Below are 21,063 nucleotides of genomic sequence, written 5' to 3'. Positions count from 1 at the left end.
CTATATAACAAGCCTAAGGAGGGGTATGATAACTATATACAAATATATTCAAATATATTCAGGGTTAATACAAGGAGCTTTCAAAAGAACTATTCATCCCAAGGGCAGTACAAACGAAACTACACGATCTCCTAAGGTTGGAGGAAAGGAGATTTCACCAGCAACAAAGGAAAGGGAACTTTACAGTGAAAGCAGTTAAAGTTGAATTTATTACCCATGGAGACTGTGATGGCAGATTCAATAGATGTATTTAAAAAAAAAAGGTTGGGCATATTTTTGGAAAGGTAGAAATGTAACATGAGAAAGATGTTGATCCAGGGAGAAATCTGATTGCCAATATTTGGAGGAAATTATTTTTTTCCCCTTTGAGACATCATTGGATGATGTTTCACTAGGGTTTTTTGTTTGCCTTCCTCTGGATCAAATTTTTTAACTTTAAATATAGGATAAGTATCTGTCGTCTAAATTTAGTTTAGGTTGAACTTGTTGGAAATGTCTTTGTTCAACCTCCTGTATCCATGTAACCTTCCTGCGATGGAAAACTCCTTATGGATCATTTACTGTAATGTGCTGGACGGGGTGAAATAGAGTAGCAAAGGACTAAATATGGCCCGTAGTGTAATAATATGGGCAGAGTTAGTAGAGAGTGAGCTAACATTACTGGACTGTGGGATGTTAGTTGGTTTTTTCAAAGATTGGGAGGGGCATTTTAATGGCACTGGAACTGGTCAGCTCCTTGTGACTGTTATCTCTTCTACCTCAGGCATTTTGCAGGTACTATAAATGAAAGATGTAAACACACAAGTGATGTTTCAAAAAATAGGGTTTCGAAGTGTGTTACAAAGAGAGAATGCTTTTAAGATGAATAGGGTGAAAAAAGACAGTAGAACAAGCAAGGAGTAATACATGGGCAGTGACCTAGTCCAGGATGCCATGTCTTCTCAATGAATCAGCTATGGCGCTAATCTCCTGGCCTATATCTGGATATCCAGATTGAGTATTCTCAACAGTGCTTAAGACCAGTGGTTCCAAACCTTTTTTACATTGCACCCACCCCCCTCCGGTTAGAAAATATTTGTTCTACAAATCCCTAATTAATTAATCCTATTTCCTACTCTTCAAACTATTGCTAACAAAACTGTTTGACCAATTCCAGGCAGTATAGTGTCCTCAGCTCGTGGGGGGAACACACACTTAATAATGCCCCAAACTGCACCTCAGTATGTGCAGACAGCATGGGTAGTATAGCTGTCATTTACCAGGGTTATTAACACCTTTTCCTACCGGGATCGTATGATTGAGCAAGACACAGCAGTAAAATAAATTGTAATTTATTCCAGCATTTGACATACACACAAAGTAATACAATTTACACTGAAAACACACTTACTGGACTGGGAACGGGGCTAACAAAATAACTCTTCGTTAAAACGAAATTGTCACAAACGACCTCTTTAGGAGCCCTTTCCAATGACCGGAAGGTACTCACGAAATTCCTGGAATGCAATATGGCATGCAATCCCAGCCGCGACCACTACGTCCTCAAAAAGCGGGACTTGGAAAATTCCTTGAGTCAAAATCTTTGAAGCCGGCTCACGTCTATTCTTCAGAGCATCTTTGAATTTGCCGCTGATGGTTTGGCGCTTGGAATCTGAGGTCCTGATTGGCTCCAAGATTTCTTATAGGTTTTAAAGTCCCATTCAGAAACTACTACAACCAATCAGCGCGTGGGAATTCTCCTGCCAGCCTATCGCCAATTTGCTAGTATAGTGAAGCCGGGTAGGCATCTATTGGATTCTTCCTCTTAGCATATCGATCCCACCCGGTGCCAGGCTCCGCAGAGTCTGGGGAAGGGCAAATGGTTGTCGGATAGCCCATTGTTAGCTCAGGACGGAGGTACTCGGGTGCAACTACAGTACCAGGAGGAGTCCTGTTCTAACACGTTGGCATCCCTGAGGCTTTCAACTCTGGGTCTCGAGTAGACTCAGTGGCGCCAAGCTTGGTAGCCACCTGGTCTCTTGGAATCCCACCGCCACTATTACAAGCATTCACATTTATTAAATAAAAACCTTTAATAAAATTCCTTCTGCTTATGTGTCTTTGTGTTTTAACTGGTATAAGTCTTCTGGTCCAGTGTCAGGGATAGAATAAGAATACAGGTTCCCTACTCTTACCAGCCTTATCCCTGGCATACTGCACAACCCTTACTTAAACTGTATTTACACAATAAAAACCCTTGCAGCTTTTGGACATACCTGGAGCACCCCTGAACTCCTATACCAGGTTCAGGGTGACTGGACATGGTCTTGGCATCCCAACTTATGCTAGGGACCCCGGGATCGTTCTGGGGATACCTTGGTCCCCCATACCCGCTTTACTTTTCCAATTTGTGCTAAAGCAGGGAACCCTGGCGGTGAGTCGCAAGAACTTTTCCAGGGTAGGATTTTGCCGGAGCACTGTGCTTCAATGTGCCCGAGAATCATACCTGATTCCCAGGTAGATGTTTGGGGTGTCCCATAACTCGGGTAATTCCTCTACATAGCAACAATCTGATTGAAGATTCTCCGCAAAACCCACCCTCTAACTCGCAAGCTCCGCTGCCCGGCACTCCTGGAAAGGCAAAACACTTTCTTACAGCTGTGCTCCGCATTGTCCCACGTGGATGTCTCTCTCTTTGACCGTTTAGCATGATGCACGCAAGGGGATAATACGCCTATTACTGTGAGTACTCTTTTCTTCATTTATGGGGATGTGGAGATTGTGACCACTTCATGAGTGCTACTCCAGGGTGACTGTTACCTAGTGGTACACTATATAGGATTACAATACCTCCAGACAGCTGTCTGAAACCACACCATGGATTGTTATATTTCATGTCCCCATATAGGAGATCAATATGCACATGGTCCATGAGTCTCATTAGGCTTTATCATATGTCATCCATTATCTAACTCAGTATATTGTTCAGGACTTTATTGAGATACATGTACCCTCTGTTTACTCCGCACCTATCTTTGTTCCTGTTTGCCTCTCAAACTACTGAATTGTCGCATAATTTATCCACAGTCACAGGGATGCATACACGACAGCTGGGTCCAAGAGCTGACACTCTAGGATCTTTACACACGGATCAGGGGTAACCAAGTGGGCGTAACCTTTTATAATTGAGCCTGGTTGCCCCCTCACCGTCGCAGCGAGCCTTGCTGTCTCCTGAGATTATGCTGCTCCGACTTTGTTGTGGGGTATCCATGTTTCCCCAGTGCAAATCCCCTGGCACCGGCGCAGTCACGGTGGCAATCCTGCGGCTTTCCCCGCTGCTGAAAACAAACATTAAGGCTTGCTACACCTGCATCACCACCTGCACTGCATCATCTAGTCTCCTGGACCAATGAACTTCCTCTACTGGGGAATTTCTCATAATAAAATAATAATAAAACTGCACTATTTACATAAGTCTAATGTAGCAAAAGCTTTTTTTTTTTTTTTTTTTAACTTTCCCTTATGAAAAATGAACACTTTTGACTGCAAGAGGGGGCAGTGTTTCCTGTGTGTTTTGCATTTTTTTTTGTAGGACTTCGAGTTATTGTGGGATTGGATCCGTTGTCCAGATCTGTACAGGGAGGATAGAGGAATGTGAGTGGTGCTTACCACTGTCTGTAAGTCTACATTTTCTGACAGTGCAGATTTTGTTCGCAAATGTAAGTCCCACATATTCCTCATTTCACTTGCAGTCTTTAAGCATGCCGGTCTCTGACAGCAAACCATAAGCTGACCACAATACTGGAGAACTCCTGTATATTCATTCAGTACTTTGTGGTAATGGTGTTGCCTTTCACTTTGTGGAAACTTAAACATACTGCTTTTATAAATAGATAAAGTATCACAGGCATCAAAAGACGACTAACCAACATTTAAGGCCACAAAATCAACACGTAGAGGCTGCCATACCAGTAACCTATGAACATGAAACACACGACAGCCAAATTAAATAGTCAGGTCTGCATGTGTTTAACAAAATGCCCTGCTGTTTTCTACAGCGTTCCTTCAGGAAATCCTATCATTATGGGGACCTAGACCAAAGTTATGACAAGGATGTAGTATCAGAGAACTGAAACCATTAAACGCATGCGTGTGGATGTAGCCTGTATCATTTCTGGGTTTGTACAAAGCAAAACCAACGGTGTCAACAAGATTCCCAGCGGAACGGCTGCACCTCTCCTCTGCCGTACGGCAGCACCTCTCCTCTGCCGTACGGCAGCACCTCTCCTCTGCCGTACGGCAGCACCTCTCCTCTGCCGTACGGCAGCACCTCTCCTCTGCCGTACGGCAGCACTTCTCCTCTGCCGTACGGCAGCACTTCTCCTCTGCCGTACGGCAGCACCTCTCCTCTGCCGTACGGCAGCACCTCTCCTCTGCCGTACGGCAGCACTTCCCCTCTGCCGCACGGCAGCACTTCTCCTCTGCCATACAGCAGCACTTCTCCTCTGCCGTACGGCAGCACTTCTCCTCTGCCGCACTCTGCCGTACAGCAGCATCTAATAAATACCAAACGCGCTTCCAGATATCCATTTATTGCAACACAAAGTGCCTTTTATTACTCCTATTTACAGCGATTACAGCACGCTTTGTTATTGATTTACGTTGCTACAGAGGTGTGCCACTTGATCCGCTATCAAAACCAGGGGTGGGTCACTGATTTGAGCCACCTGTGCTAAAAGCAGGGATATCCTGAAAACCTGACCTGTTGGTTGCCCTTTAGGACTGAAGTTGCCCATCTCTGATCTAAACGATCACAGCTGGAGCCCTGAGTAATAGGTACAGGAGATTCTGCCCCTCCTGCTTTAGCATAAAGCCCTGACCTGTTTTTTTTTAAACTTCCGTCTGTGTCCTGGCTCCTTTCAAGAACCTGTGGGATTCCTTTCACCAATTCACTGTTTGTGTAGCACTGCTTCCAAAATGTGTATTTAAAATGAAGGGGAAAAAAAAGTGCAGTTTTACTTGGTAGCATATGTTGGATTCAGAGCCAGCCCAAGACAGCAGCAAAGTAGGTATTTGCATAGGCAGCAAGCAGTGTTTATTAATGAATTTCACAGTTCTTTGGAAATAGAGGTTTATTTGGGACACACTTCACCTAATTGCCCATTATATTTGTCTCATCTCCCTTACCGGGTGCATCTTGGTGCCTGGCAGTGTGTGATCCTGTACACACCAATGTGGATGTTGTCAGAATGTGTGCTAGCTGCCTATGTTTAATTAGCAGTGTCTGCCAGTGTGTAACTATAAACTCGTGTTCCAGTGTTTGTATGGACGGAATTTGGGGCATCAGTACATTTTATTTTGTCTACACTACCAATAGGCTTTGAGACAGTGCTAGTTAGTAGTTCAAAAAAGAGGAAAAACAATCGCACCTTTTCTACCAATTTTATCTTTTTTCCTTGATTTTAAAAGTGAAAATACACATTCATCTTCATTTGTGCAAATAATAAAAATAACTGGAAACATGCACATCGTTGGGTCTATCCCAGAGGAAGCAATTGATTTAAATTCAATAAATAATGTTTGCAATTGTTCAGCCCATATTTTGCAGCTGGGAGACCTTTGTAAATGACCACTTCCTGTTCCTATCTCACATGCATTATGCCTGCCCTGTGCAGTGAAGAGTTTGCGCAAGTTTTACCCATCGTAATATTGTTATATGACTGGCTTGTCGGTTAATACCAGCTTCACATTGCAAAGCCAGCAAACATAAAAATCACTCCTCCTCCTCCTGCCTCTATCACAATATATATTACTAAATGGTGAATGCCAAGAGAAGCACAGTAAGGAAGTGTATCCCACAGGAACTATATAAGCCAGCAATGGTTAAGCGTTGAAACAAAAATATTTATTCAACTCATACCAAGTGACCTGCCAAAGTCCCGATATTTTTGGTCCCTCCGTGGGCCTGCCTCTAGTTTTTAAACGGAGACCAGAGCCATATAAAGATAAAATGTGCACAGAACACAGACGGGTCTGTCTGATTCGGGGCAAAACTGTTGCTAAGCAGTAGCAGTATCGAAGTGTAGGGATAATATGGATATATTGTAGAGCGAGCACCCAAAAAACCACTTGGATTTTCTTTGCTTCGTCTCTGACACAATGCCGGCTCATTGAATTCCTGTGGACCATACTGCTCATTTCTATTGTTCTCTGCCTCTGCTGAGCACAGAAGTGTCTTCAGCACATTGGATTTGTTCCAATGTTAAGGTCGCTTTCCTGCACGGTTTGTATTCCAAGAGCAGGGAGTCTCAGTCACTAGATAGCGAGCAACCTCAGAGCTAGAGGTGTGTAAAACTTTCACCCAAGTAAGCCAATCCCCTAAAATTTGCCCTTCTCCAGCTGCAAAATAAGCTGCGGCTGATTTTCAGAAATTCGCAAGCGATACGCCAAGTCTTTGTAATCCAGACGAGAGAGAGAATACAACGGTGATCCCTGGGAAATAAGGTCACCTTGAATATGCAAATTATATTGAAATTGGTTATATTTGCTGATTTCTCTTGTATCTCGGGTGTGCATAGGTATCTCTCCACATGTTGGTATAGATGAGTGTTTTGGGAGGTACAGTATACAAGCCAAATCTCCAGTTCAGGACAGACCTGGCTAATAGAACGTTCATACTATTCTAGTATACTGTATGTGAACTGGTTAATATGTCTTGCATACATTGTTGCTATTGTGTTGCGCACCAGTTGTATTGTTTTGTGAACTATGTCGTCACATAAATAAATGATGAACAAAACCACAGTACAAATGTCTTCCCCAAAAGCCTAACAATAGTGACCACTTCATTAGATATTCCTGATACCTGGAACTCTTAGGGCTGGAGCGCACACCGCGCTACACGCGTGTGCGCTCGCGTTCGTCACCGACCCCTGGCGGTCAATGGTAGTGTTCATTGTTGAAACTACCATTGGCTGCGAAGCACAGCGTCGCCGCTGCAGCCGTAGCTGGAGTCTTTCCAAACTGTGATTCCTGGCTGCAGCAGCGCGACGTCAGTTTCAGCAGCCAATCAAATTGGCTGCTGAAATTGAGACTCGGCAGGGGGGACGGGGGACGACATGTAATCTGGTGGTTCGGCAGTGGGGACAGGGAGATATTAAACATATGCTATATTAATATTTATTATATTGGTGTGTGTATGTAATTTTATAATGTATTACTAAGAATGTGTGAATGATACAGGCACAGCGCCTGCCCTGCAGAGCTTGCGCTCTAATTTTTAGCGCCTGGGGAACGGGGATACAGTGGCTTCTCCACGGACTGCGCCGCCAGCCCGCTCCTTCCTGCCTGCCTGCTCCCTCCGGCCTGCTCCCTCCAGCCTGCTCCCCCCAGCCCGCTCCCCCCGCCCGCTCGCTCGCAGATCATTCCGTCTGCTGGGTAGGAGGCTGAGCGCGTCACGTGGGGGCGTGGTGTATCGTATCATTCCTTCTGCTGGGGATGATCACACATAGCCCAGCAGACAGAGGTGCATGCAGCCAAGCGGCGCCGCGAAGCGCCATGCGTGCTCGAGCCCTTAGGTTGCGCTTATATTACCGGCAGACAGCAATGCGACGTCGCATCAAAACAAATGCATTGCCGCTGTCGCGTGCACTTATAGTAAGTGCCACACAACGGAGCGACGGCCTGGTCGCGATCGCTGGAAGTCATCTCAATTTGTTTTTTCCAGCCACCGCAGCCTGACGTCACCGTCGCCGGTACTATAAGCGCAGCCTAATGCATTTGACCCAAGAGGCCTAATAACCTTGTCATTGCCACTTATTACTTACAAGCTCTAGGCAATGATGTCCCCAGCAGGCATTCTGAATAGCAAAATGTCCATCCGCTGCCCTGTTTAATATGCTGCAAAGCTACTTCTCTGGGTTAAGGAAGCCTGGTGAAATGAAGCTTTCCTGACGGAGAAGTACTGTAGCTCCACCGCATATTAAATAGGGGCCAGTGGGGGGAGAAAGCAAATTTCCAGTGTCTGTTTTAGCCTCACCAAATCCACAACACTAAATTATGTAATTTGTCTCTGAACAAGGGTCTCTCAGGACGGCATTGCAGTTGAGCAAACAATATAAATATTGTCAGCCCGTGTCATTCCACTGATAGAGAGAGAGAAACATGGACAGTGAGAAGGGCTGGGTGGACTGGTAAGAACGTAAGTGATATGGGGGAGCATAGTCACATAGGGGGGAATGCACGACATGGAGGGGGAAAGAATCGGTCCTGCCTTTCTCTCCACGGTGCTCAGATGTTGAAGCCGCAGGTAGGAAGCGCTCGCCGCTCCGAGCAGCTGCTTAAGGCCTCGTCGAGGGTGGATTCCTGGCCGGCTAGGTGCCGGAGTGTCTGGGGGCGGGGCCACGACGTCACGGAGCTGGTTCGCCCTCATTGGGTGAACCGCTCACGTGATGCGCTTGCGATCAGCAAAAACAATTTTGTTTGCTCGGCAAGCGGCTGAGCGCCAAGCAGGCGCGCCCGCCCGCTCACACAGGCCACGTGCATTGTCGCAACGTGTCCAGCGTGAGCAGGCGCGCCCGCTCAGCACCACCCTGGACGAGGCCATATGCCGGCGTGCTGAACAGTAGTGTCCTGCTCCTTTCCTTACACTGGGAATTAGTGATTAGCAGAGGAGAGGAGCTGTGTTTATCAGCAGACGATCATTAACAGCGGGGAGAATCTCTGATCCACAGCAGCCATGTCTCTGTTCCCACTGCCCTGGGAAGAAAGAGAGAGCGGTCTCTTAATGCCCCTAAAGCATTAACCTGTGCGCTGTAAGCAGACGGGTTAAAGCCATGAGGTCGTTGTTCCTGTCCTTTTCCTTGATGATGGTATTATCAGCCCTTCAGTGGCAGTGTTTCATACTGCACGGGATATGTTACTGACCTGTCTGGCACTGAAGTGAGATTACCGGATGTTCTTTTATTTGGTATTGCATTGTTATCTGATTCTTACACCTCCGTTCTTTTATCGAAATGTTTGCGTTTGTTGTTTGTTTGTTTTTTTTTAATCTGCCTTTGGCTAATTAAAGAACATTTATGACATTATAAAAATAGAGAGATTACGGAGAGTTTTTCTCTCTAACGTTGTATGTGTGGAGCAGCATTTGACAACATGGTGTGAATACCCATTCAGTCGTGTTATTTATTTATTTAAAAAATATTTTACCAGGAAGTAATACATTGAGAGTTACCTCTCGTTTTCAAGTATGTCCTGAGTACAAGTATAGTGCAGTAGTTTAAAATACATAATTGTTCAATTACACTCTGTGCTAGGCAAACTGTTGTGCAAAGGGGCAATCTCTCCAAGCAACAAAGTGAACTAATTTCAATAACATGGTTAAGGTGTTAACCCCTTTTGTGTGGTATCAACACTGTTCGTTTGTTTGTTTGCATACAGACTCTCTCTGTCTCATATACACTCACTCACTCACACACACACACTCTTCCCACCCTTCCCTTGCGCCACAGTGTGCATTTAGGACAGGGACGGGCAGAGTACACGAAGGCTCTGACTAGCTCTGTCCTCTCCAACTAGTTCCGCCCCCAGCTCTCACACGGACTCCGGCATCTTCCGATGAGGATTCCCCCTCTCCTCACTGAGTGGTATGGCAGTGACTTGACTTGTTGATCACTGCCAGTCTCTGTGCCCCAGTTCCGGCTTTGTCGTTGGGGAGCGCAGTGGTGGTTGACAGGTCAGTAATCACAGTGCCGGCTGGAAGTTTGCCGGGGGAAAGCAAGGGGCCTCTTACCTTCTCCGACATCTCCTGCTTCTCATCTCTGTCATCTCCAGCTATGTCGCATTGCCATGGCAATCGCGATGTCACGTTATAGCATCGCCATGTGAAGTCGCGCCCTCATTTGGCGCCATGCTGTCATGGCGACACGTCAGAAGGAAAAGGTGCCGGAGATAAGGAGCAGGAGGAGGTGCTCACAGCTCCGGAAGTAAAGTACAATGGAGAAAATTACCCTATAGCGCAGGAAAAGAAGACAGTGTGACCTGTGATGTGAATGACTCCTCCCCACTTCAATCTAGAAACTCGCCAAGAAATCATTTCTTGGTTTGGGCGTATAAAATGGAATCAAGCTCTGGAAAAGCCTGTGTGATTTGGTATAGGCGTACATGTAATTTGGGTACACCTACCACTCCACATCTGCAATTTTCTCCATGGGACTTTCTTTTCTCTCTTGGTGAGAGCATTACCTGAGCTGCAGCGAGTAATCACAGTGTGTGTGAGAGAGAGAGAGAGAGAGAGCAAGAGAAATATGTCTCGCACTCAACCTTTGCTCAGTGTTCCTCCTGCCGTTCTGGGGGTGCTGCTGTTGAAACTCATTCAGTCAGCTCAACAGAGACCAGTAGCAATAATATCTCCCCCAATTGGGCATCTGCCCGCCACTCCACTAGTTCCTATAAATGGTTTTATTTTATTTATTTTTTACTTTTCATAAAAAACACACACATGCGGTCATAAAAATCAATATCAACATGATATTCTACATATTCTTGTGCTTTTACTTTACCACACACACGCCAGACACACACACACGCCAGACACGCACACATGCAAGACACGCCCGAGGAGTCTGTGTCTTTCTGGTGCGTCTTGTCCAATCGCCTCCCCTGTCTGAAAGCTGCTCTTACACAGTGTGTATAAGAACTCAATGATGATTGGCTGAATTCTGTGCCATTACTGAATGAATAATGCCCGGAATTTTTACCAATCAAGAGAGCAGGGATTTCAATAATGCATGGAATTTCTAACCGTTTAGCCTATAATTATTATTAATATACTGCATTAATATATTAGATAATAGACACATACAGTACAGTAGAGCCCAGCCCTGGTGATGAACACAGACAGGCCAGCCCAGTCACATTAAATGCTACTAGTTTTATTAAGTAAATATTATTATATAATAAAATACTTGAAGCAGCAGCCACCTAGTCACCCCCACCAAGCCAAACCCAAGAACACCACGACTTAGACTTGAGGCTGCACCTCTATTTATATTGCTCCCAAAGGGAATGTCAAACAAACATTCAACGCAAATGTGCAGACATTCGTGCGAGAATATCTGGTGATGAGGAAAAAAAATCAAATGTGCATTTTTAAGACCGAGCCGTGAATATCCGCAGCTGCAAAGAAACCGCATATTCACTGCGCATGTTGACAAAGATTAGACCCACTTTCAGTTCAGCGTCAGCTCACGGATGGATGGCCTTACATTCTCCTCTAGAATCTTCTGATACAATGCAGAATTCATGGTTGTGTAAATGATGGCAAGTCGTCAAGGTCCTGAGTTGGCAAAGCAGCCCCAAACCATCACTCCACCACCATCCTTGACGATTGGGATGAGGTTCTTCTTTTCCAACGCAGTGTTTGGTTTTTGCAAAACATAATGTTTCTCATTGAGGACAAAAAGTTCTACCTTTGACTCGTCTGTCCAGAGAACATTATTCCAGAAGTCTTGTGGATCATCTATGTGCTCTTTGGCGAACTTCAGATGAGCAGCAGTGTTCTTTTTAGAGAGCAGCGGTTTCCTCCTAGCTACCCTTCCATGAACACCATTCTTGTTCAGTCTTTTTCTGTTAGTTGTCATGAACACTCACATTAGCCAAGGCCAGTGTAGCCTGCAGATTCTTGTATGTTACTTTTGGGTTCTTTGTGACTTCCTGGATAATTTGCCGGTTTCCTTTTGGAGAGATTTTGTTCAGGATGACCGCTCCTGGGTAGAGTGACTGTGGTCTTGAACTTTCTCCATTTGTAGACAGTGGATTGATGGAGCCCCAAATCCTTAGAAATAGTTTTGTAACCCTTTTTAGATTGATGAGCAACAATAACTGCTTTTCTGAGATCCGCTGAGATTTCTTTTGATCGTTGCATGACGGGTCACCAAACACCTGAATGGGGATGACCAACCTCACAAGGTTTCTGATCTTTATACATATGTGTGTGTATGTGTGTGTAAATACATATATATACCCAAACTGACTGTCTGAAAATGGTAATAGAGTAGACTACAATTACTTGGTATCTGATGTTCAATTCAAAATACACAAAAAGTAACTAGAAATGTAGACACTCTTGCATGTTAGCTCTAACTCCTGTTCCCGCGGTATAAGGTGAAAAATAAATGTTACCTTACCCCTATTAACACCGGCCGGTGTATGAATGTCACGCTGTGCTCACCACAAACAAGGCGGGACCCCGAGACTGAGGTGGGAATGGGTAGAAGCGCCACCCAAAGCCACTAGGGCCCGTCTGGAGTGTAGGTTGGTCGAGGTAGCTGGGTCGGGGTTGAAGTGGTACGGATTGTCGTTATAAATGCCAGGGTCGGAGTAGGAGAGGTCCGGAACGTTGGAGGTACTATTAGCCGTTGTCAGGATTGGAGTGTGGAGAGTGGTCATTGTCCGAGTGCCGAGGTCAGGGTTGGAGAGGTGCGGATCATCAGAGATAGCCGGGGTCAGAAGTAGGGAGATGCAGAAACCAAAAGCAAAGCCGGGTCGGTACACAGAACAAGTTTCAGCAAGACAAGACTGTGGAGGCAGAGATGAGGAGAACAGCAACGTAACAATAATTATTATCAGCCAATGTGCCAGTGGCACAGCTGAGCATATAAGGACGTGAGGGACCAATGAGAGGAGAGGCGGAGCGGAGGCGCTTCCTCAGCGGGAGCGGGGATAGGCAAAGGTGCTAGAGACAGATGCTGGCTATCCAGCTGATTGCTTCTGACGTAGAGCTTGTGTGCGTTGTTCAACTCCGCCGGCTCCATATTGGTGCAGCATCTAGCCAATTGGGCTGAATTTTGCAATCCACCGACATTCACATCTAAATAGGGACTTTTCAAGGTCTCCACCTCTGATTCCAAGAAAAACCTGATCGATGGCAAATGCCTTTCAAAGTAGTTGGGTCGGAGTTGTGCTTTAGATGAAAATGTTTAACAACTGATGTTAATTTACGCCCTGCGATCAGATCGCGGGATGAACTACGAATGTTCCTGACGTTCTAATATACGGAAACGCAGTTCCCTCGCAGTTATCCCGTATATATATATATATATCTAACACACAAAAAAGACAAAGACAATCCCCTTAATAGCACTCTAAATTACACCAACAAAAAAATAAAAAGGAAAAATATAGCTCAAAAGAATCAAATGCTTTGCCGAGATTGAAAATGAACAGATTTTTAATTTGTAAATACAGCAAGACACACTAACTTAAAAACATAGACATACTGAAGACAGCCAAAATAATATCTGTGAAAAGTGACTATATATCAAGGAATACTGTGTACCAAACAAAAAACTAAAGTGTATCTGAATAATAATAAATATGTATCTGTATATATACTAATTAATGATACTAAAGAAGTTTAATAAGACAAAGATTAAAGAAAATACATATATATATATATATATATATTACCCCCTGGTATAGATGCCTGATTCTATGATGTAAAATACAAATCACAGCATTGGAATAAATATATAATCAAAAAACAACCATGGGAAAAGAAAAAAAAAAGGGGGAGGGAGGCATACAGGGGAGATCAAAAAAGAAGTCTCACACCCTGAACAGTATTACCCAAAAAAAGGGGATTGAAACACTGACTACTGATGCAGCAAATAATTAACACATAATAGCTATGATAAACATATGAGCAAACAGAAGCAGAACATATAAAGCACACAATAGTGTGAATCACTGCAAGGACAAGTGATGCCAAAACAGCAGAGAGAGATAATACTCAGCTGTAGCTCAATAGCAGGAGGCATCAGTCCATGATAAGAAAGTCAGCAGTGTTGCATCGGTTGCTCAGAATAGAGTAGGGAAATCCATTTTGCTGCATTAGTTCAGTGGTAAAGTCACAACAGGAAAAAATCACATGAAGGCTGTCTTCAGTTAACACTCAACTAGTTTCACCCGTCGGTGGGCTTCTTCCCAGAGTGAACTTTAGTTTTTTGTTTGGTACACAGTATTCCTTGATATATAGTCACTTATATATCAAGAATATATATATACATATATATATCTGATCGCAAGGACAGAAAAGGTAGTACAGTATACTACTGCCTTAGACTTACAGTTTAAAGATTTTCTAATAGAATACTTGTGATTTTTACTGGAATCAGAAAAATCAATCCAATAGCTACCATGAACTGACATGCTGAACATCCTCTACAGATAGTAGAGAGTTAATGTTCTGCTTTGCTTGCGATATAGTGGCTATGCACTAGCATGTCAAGAAGGTTCGGAACTCTTCTGCTTACTAAGTTGACATTCTCCCCCAACAATGTATCCAAATCCTGATCAGTACGAAGAACATACCAGTGCTTCTGGGGTGTTTTCCTGTAATTCGAACAATTCCTGTTGTAAGTTCCGATGAACCGCACTGTGGGGCTCAAGTCATTGGTCTGTTTTACCCTTGGAATTAAGAGTCTATCACGAGGTTGAAGATTGCTCTTATTTTTGCCGTGTCTAATATTAGATTTGCTAGAGCCTCTGGCCTGAAAACGAGATGACAATTCGTTAGATCTTTTATCAAAAATAGTTTTGGTAGAGCAGTTTTTCTTTTTAATCTCAAACTCTGATCTTGGGCAACAAAGGTAATGACCCCAGACTGACAGAGGCAGACTCCTAGAATCAGCTGTCAAGGATGAGTACGATGACCGGTTTAACATCAAGAGTACATTCAGCGCAGCCTCAGGTTGCATCAAACAAACATCCTACAACATTATCACATTCTTTCACATGATAAAAAAAACTGGCAAATACTTTACACAACCGCCACGATTTTGTTATAGAAGAGGTCGTAACCTAAGGGACTTACTGACCCAAGCAGACCCCACTGCCAAATTTGCAGCTAAAACAACATGGCTTCAAAGACCTGCTGGAGTACACAAATGCCATGGCTGCATCAACTGCCAATATTTGATCCTTGGTAAAACATTTTCGCATACACATAATGGCAATCAAATCAAAATCACGAACTATATGAACTGTGAGTCAAGATATGTGGTCTACATTATGCGATGTCACTGTGGTCTGTACTACATGGGAAAAACCATGCTGATGCTAAAGGAATGACTGAGTCTGCATCGTTCTGCAATACGCAAAGCATTGGCTGATAGAGACAATAAGGAGGACCTCAACATCAACCAGTTGCCAGGCATTCTAAAGAGTGTCAACATGGCCTGTCTACCCTTCAGTGCATGCCGATCGTGCAAGCCCATGTAAGGGGTGGTGACCGGAACAAGACTCTTCTACAGTTGGAAGCTAAGATGATTCATCACTTGGATACGCTGAGCCCAAGGGGACTCAATGAAGACTTCAAATTGAGCTGTTTTCTATAAAACAGCCCATGCATCTAATGACGTATAACAAGGACTGCCGATACTAGGATGTCTTATTATCCACAGGAGCCACGGATGAAGCAAGAACTATAGACAATCAGATACGTTGTTATTCCTGTTGTTGTACATCCTTTTATTCTTGTGTTACACATATTAAGGACATTGATTACGTTTTTACAGGAATGTCTCTGTTATTGAAGCACTTGGATGGTGACAGCTATTTATATTCACATTGATATTTTTGTGCATTCTTATGCAACTATTTATACAAATTGTCAAGTGGTTATTATCTCTTATGCAGTTACCTTAGCTGCTATGTATTGCTCTAAGGAATTTCCTGCTATTTAGCATATTAGTGCTAACACAGCCTTTCATTCTTTCACTGCACGACCCTGAGGAAGGTCCATTGTTGGGACCGAAACGTTGGAATTGTGTGCTTTGTTTATTACAAACTGTATTTACTTGACTTACCTGAGTGGTGACTGCTAATTTCGTGAAAAGGTATCGCAAATTTGTCTTTACTTTATGGGATATGCAGCAACTTTTATTTGTTGACTATTGGAGTGCGGCTGATATATATATATATATATATATGTATATATACAGTGGTTGACAAATCACCAAAAAATCTACTCGCCACACAAAAAAATCTACTCGCCACCTAGTACCAAACGTGTGCTGCTTGGGCCAATATTTACTCGCCCGGGGGTTAAATCCACTTGCCCGGGGCGAGCAAATGTATAGGTTTGTCGAACACTGTGTATATATATATATATATATATATATATATATATATATATATATACTGTATATATATATATATATATATATATATATATGTTTGTATTTAATAAGGGACCAGCACACCTGTAGCCGTACAACAGATATTTATTGATAAGGATTGAAGTTTTGTTCCCTAACGGGACCTTCCTCAAGGCAACCCTAACTCTGTTGGAGTGCTTTACCATTTAGATTTTTTATATATATATTTATATAATGGCCCAGGGATGTCTCCCAGCATTTAAAGCCAGTGCAATCTTAATCCCAGAACCCACAATTCCAGTTACCCCAAAACGAAATAAAATGTATCAGAGGACGGTTTCTTTAGGTATGCAAGTGTTAAAAAAAACATGAATTTCGATTGCTGCCAAATAATTCTCCAGGAAAAATAGTTTTTGAAGAAGTTTTTTGTTTGAGATGTGTTTTGGAGTCATTATTGTGCTAAACAGCCTTGAGAGTTTCAGCTTTCTAACTTGTTTTCAATATGTTGTTGACCAGGTGGCTGTACACATCTCAGAATGTCTTTTAAATAATGTTTTTCTCCTATTTTGCACCAAGGACAAAAGTGGACCAGATCAAAGAAAATTCCCATTTGTAAGTAATATAATAGTTTTGCTAAATCTGGCGTTGATACGTCCCCCATTGTGAAGCTGCAAAACTTTGATTAATGAGTGCATCTCTCAGCATTTACGGGTGTGGTAACCACCAAACGTTTTCTTTCCAAGAATACTTTACGTATAAATATAGAATTAATCCTAAACGTTAACATTAAGCGATCAGTCAACACTTTTTTGTGGACGGTAAGCATCCTCAGACAGTGGAGAATCCACAAGTATTTACATGTTAATATATACAATATGACTGGGGCAAGGATGAGACAGAATCCTCAATGTGTTTGTTGCATCTTGCTTTCCCCCAGAGGACTTGAGTAACGTCGAGCTGGAGAAAATGTGGCAGAGCTTCTGGCTCATCCCGCATTCTTTTGTGATCAGCCCTTGTGCATGTCTTCCCAATGCAAATAGATAGAAGGGGCTCTGCATTTTATTATTTACTGGGAGTGGAAAGTTCATTACCTTTTGGATATATCAATATTTTTGCTTACAGTCGCTTTTGTTGTGCTGCTGATCTTGGATACTTAAGATGTTATTACCCGCATTTTGGGAAGTGAATAGGACACCATTTAAAGTAGGATATTTTAAGGGAGATCTCGCTCCTCCACTGCCATGCCCTCTTTGTTTTTAATTTTTATGGACATGGAAGCAGGAAGTTCCCAGAGCTGAACCAGGTTAATTTCAGCACCTTTAGAGGAACACCTTTAGAGTAACGCCAGTACTTCCTTGTAGTTAAATGTTCTGCGTGATGCCGGCCAATAGGAAGCCGCAACAAGGACCACGTTTTAACTACTGTAACGTTTTGGGCTACTTTATCTAAAAATGTTTTCCTTCTTAATGATTCAGTTCATTCATCTGTAATAAACACTGATGGGAGAGGCCATATATTTTCAACAGCCTTTTTGTTGTGTATTCTATGTTGATAATGTTAATTCTATTTTAGTTTCCTTTATGTAATGTAAATACGAAATGCGGGTAGAATAGCCCTTCTTGCAAAAAAGGTGTTACATTAAGAAAGTCATGTTACTGCCAACATTAGTTTCTCTTGTTCCCATACACTTTACCCTGTAAACATATTTACTGAAACACTTACCATTTGGCTATTGAATGCCATACAGTTTTTCAATTAAGAAATAATGACACCTTTTATACAAACCCGACAAAAATACACCATTTCAGTTCATCTAATTTCTAATGTACAGTGAAGCACTTGATCCAACTCGAAACACAAAAGCACTTTTGATTTAGGCAAATCAACAAACTCAAATGATAGGAGGTATTCATATTTTTTATGATTTGTTTGATATGACAGTGTTATAGCATATTTACAGTATACTGAAAGTATTGTATGAGCATAGGGCTGCCTAGGAGGAAGCAACATATTTCTTATAAATGTCCTTCGTGTAGTTAAATATTAATATATATATATATATATATATATATATATATATATATATATATATATATATATATATATATATATAAGAAATGCCAAACCCATGCTTTTGTATTTTAATATCTGAAATGTTTTTGTGTTAGTGTTCTCTGTGCACAAATCTAAAAACATAATTCACTAAATGGCAATTTGTCAGATTGCAGTCCATGTAATCAGGGCCATTTTAACAACATCAGGGGCCCCCGGGCAAAGCAGTGCACGGGGCCCTGCCTACACTGCCGCTCCCAGCCTCCCACGCACCCACTAGCAGCAGCAGGCACCGGAAGTGCTGCACTGCTAGACTGCGAGCGGGTGCGAGCCAGGGTGCCGGGCGGGGGGAGAGCGAGCGGAGCCGTGGTGCCGGGTGGGGGGAGAGCGAGCGGAGCTGGGGTGCCGGGCGGGGGGAGAGCGAGCGGAGCCGTGGTGCCGGGCGGGGGGAGAGCGAGCGGAGCTGGGGTGCCGGGCGGGGGGAGAGCGAGCGGAGCCGTGGTGCCGGGCGGGGGGAGAGCGAGCGGAGCTGGGGTGCCGGGCGGGGGGAGAGCGAGTTGAGCTAGACTGCGAGCGGGTGCGAGCCAGGGTGCCGGGCGGGGGGAGAGCGAGCGGAGCCGTGGTGCCGGGTGGGGGGAGAGCGAGCGGAGCTGGGGTGCCGGGCGGGGGGAGAGCGAGTTGAGCCGTGGTGCCGGGCGGGGGGAGAGCGAGCTGAGCCGTGGTGCCTGGGTGGGGGGAGAGCGAGTAGGGTTGCTAGGTGACTTGTCCAAAAATACTGGACACAATGGTGAAAGGCGCGACGCACTCGAGAATCGTTGGTGGGGAAGAATGTTATTTATAAATGACCTGACTGTTATGTCATTTGTTCTAAATTTCACTCCAAGTATTCACCAATTTGCACCAATTTATATTCTATTTCGTAAAAAATCTGGGGAGGAGCCTTGGGAGGGAACGCCCTTCCGAGGATTGTTTTAGGAAATAGAATATGAAATAGTTCAAATTGGTGCAAATTGGTGCATGCTTGGAGTGAAATTTAGAACAAATGACGTAATGGTCAGATCATTTATAATTAACTGACCTGCAGTCATACTGTACATGGCGAACAATACTGATCTTACTGCTCCTCCCACAAATTCCTCACCCTCCCACCCCCCCACCCCCTTTGTCCTCTCACCCCCCCACCCCCTTTGTCCTCTCACCCCCTCCCTTCATCCTCTCTCATCCCCCCATCCCCCCTCCCTTCATCCTCTCTCACCCCCTCCCTTCATCCTCTGTTACCCCCCATCCCTTCATCCTCTCACCCCCCACCCCCCTACCTGTCATTATCAGTACAGTAGCTTTCAAATTTAGACGTCAAAATTCAGCTTTAAATTGCATATTGTATTGTATGTCTTTATTTATATAGCGCCATTAATGTACATAGCGCTTCACAGTAGTAATCAAATAAATAACAGATAATATAAATAACAGATCATGGGAATAAGTGCTTTAGACATAAAAGTAACATTAAATCATGCCATTGAATAAGTAACCTGCTCTGCCTTCTTGGGGGTGATCTGTAAGTAAGAGTGCTGCAGAGATTACAATGCTGCTGTGATGAGAGCTGAGTTGTGGAGCCTTTCTGAGAATTTACAATGGTGGTTATTTTTAATAGATCTTGAAAATGGGCAGACTGTTAGTATGGTAAAAGAAAAGTAAGGGTGAGTGAGCAATTAAACAAAGTTGCCAGTACTGTATCTATTGTCTGTCAACACACACACACACACACACACACGCGCACACACACACACACACACACACACACACAAACACACACACACAGATATATATATATACACACACACACTGAGAGATATATATATATATATATATATATACACACACACACTGAGACATATATATATACACACACACTGAGACATTCACTCACTCACACACACTCACTCACTCAAACACACACACACACACACACACTGAGACTCACACATACACTCACACACAGATACACACACACACTGATACATATACACACACACACTGAGACATTCACTCAAACACACACACACACACACACACACACACACACACACACACACACACACACACACACACACACACACACACACACTGAGGCACACACATATACAGGCAGGACACATACAGAAAGACAGACAAACTGAGACACACTGAGACACACACACACACACACACACACATATACAGACAGGACACAGATAGACAGACACACACTGAGACACACACACACACTGAGAGACAAACCTCACCTCTCTCTGCTGCATGCTTTTCCTCTGCTCTTTGGCCCCACCCCCCAGGCTCCTGCCATCTCCCGATAGTGGATAAAAGTGCATTTATTCACACATATATAACAACAAAACTCACATGCACAACAGCCCAAATCAGCAACACCACTGACCATTTGCAATGCAGCATATAGGATCCTAGACGCCGCGTCCGGAATACAGGATCATGCAGGAGATCTTTGAACACAGCACACTCGGTCAGCTACGGAGGCTTCACAGAGCCTGATGAAGCCGTGGCATCGGCGAAACATGTTGCTCATGCACTGAAGGAAGTTTGTCCCATTGAAGCCTCCGTAGCTGATCGAGTGTGCTGTGTTCAAAGATCTCCTGCATGATCCTGTATTCTGGACGGGGCGTCTAGGATCCTATATGCTGCATTGCACATGGTCAGTGGTGTTGCTGATTTGGGCTGTTGTGCATGTGAGTTTTGTTGTTATATATGTGTGAATAAATGCACTTTTATCCACTATTGAACACATCTCATATACAACTTATTGGGATCACGTGGGTGTGAGCTGTGTCTGGCACCTGGAGGAATATCATTACTGAAGGGA

General features: G+C 43.7%; 1 protein-coding gene across 4 annotated transcripts in view; it reads left to right on the top strand.

Moving 5' to 3' along the window:
• The window catches only part of THRB (thyroid hormone receptor beta), a 337,521-nt gene that overhangs the window by 102,981 nt on the left and 213,477 nt on the right, over positions 1 to 21,063 (top strand). The gene's annotated exons all lie outside the window — the stretch shown is intronic.

The sequence above is a fragment of the Ascaphus truei genome, chromosome 2 (genome assembly GCF_040206685.1).
Source record: "Ascaphus truei isolate aAscTru1 chromosome 2, aAscTru1.hap1, whole genome shotgun sequence".
NCBI lineage: Eukaryota > Metazoa > Chordata > Amphibia > Anura > Ascaphidae > Ascaphus > Ascaphus truei.
Note: the sequence above shows the minus strand (reverse complement) of the source record. Positions and strands in the feature narration are given on the sequence as shown.